Source organism: Echinops telfairi, unplaced genomic scaffold (assembly GCF_000313985.2).
Source record: "Echinops telfairi isolate 266 unplaced genomic scaffold, ASM31398v2 ScPeMD7_7459;HRSCAF=8497, whole genome shotgun sequence".
NCBI classification, from domain to species: Eukaryota; Metazoa; Chordata; class Mammalia; order Afrosoricida; family Tenrecidae; genus Echinops; species Echinops telfairi.
In genome coordinates this window covers 2,371,641-2,372,611 of record NW_022111359.1, presented here as the reverse complement: position 1 = coordinate 2,372,611, position 971 = coordinate 2,371,641, and positions in this window count along the sequence as shown.

The window sequence follows — 971 nt, the reverse complement described above, 5'->3', positions numbered from 1 at the left end:
CGTGCACAACTTTTCTGGATATCATTGAATTATTGAATTGTATGGCATGTGGATAAAGTGTAAATGAAACTGTTAAGAAAAATTAAGATACCAACTTTAAAAGAATTCTATAGGACAAACATGAATTCTAAAACAAATAAACATCAAGTTTATGATCAATATTAGGTACAGGAATATTGAAACAGATGATTTATGTAAAGTTTATCAGATTAATGTCGTGAAGAAATCAGCAGTTGACAAATGGATAAACATTCTTCATGGATGAAGAATGTGTACAGGGCAGTGTTGCAGACGGAGCACACATAGCAAGACATCACATCAATTTCCTTTTTTTCTTTTAATCATTTATTGGGGGCTCATACAGTTCTTATCACAATCCATCCATCCATTGTGTCAAGCACATTTGTACATTGGTTGCCATCATCATTCTCAAAACCTTTGCTTTCTATTGGAGCCCTTGGTATCAACTCCTCATTTTTTCCCCTTCCTGCCCGCCTCCCCTCCCTCATGAACCCTTGATAATTTAAAAAGTATTATTTGGTCATATCTTACACTGTCCAGCGTCTCCCTTCACACACTTTTCTGTTGTCTGTCCCTCAGGAAGGAGGTTATATGTAGATCTTTGTAATCAGTTCTCCCTTTCTACCCCACCTTCCCCCCACCACCCCCAGTATTGCCACTCTCACCACTGGTCCTGAAGGGATCATCTGTCCTGGATTCCCTGTGTTTCCAGTTCCTGTCTACCAGTATACATCCTCTGGTCTAGCCAGATTTGTAAGGTAGAATTGGGATCATGATAGTGGGGTGGAAGAAGCATTTAGGAACTAGAGGAAAGTTGTATGTTTCATCGTTGCTACACTGCACCCTGACTGGCTCATCTCCTCCCTGCAACCCTTTGTAAGGGGATGTCCAGTTGCCTACAGATGTGCTTTGGGTCTCCACCCCTCATTTCCTCTCATTCACAATGATAT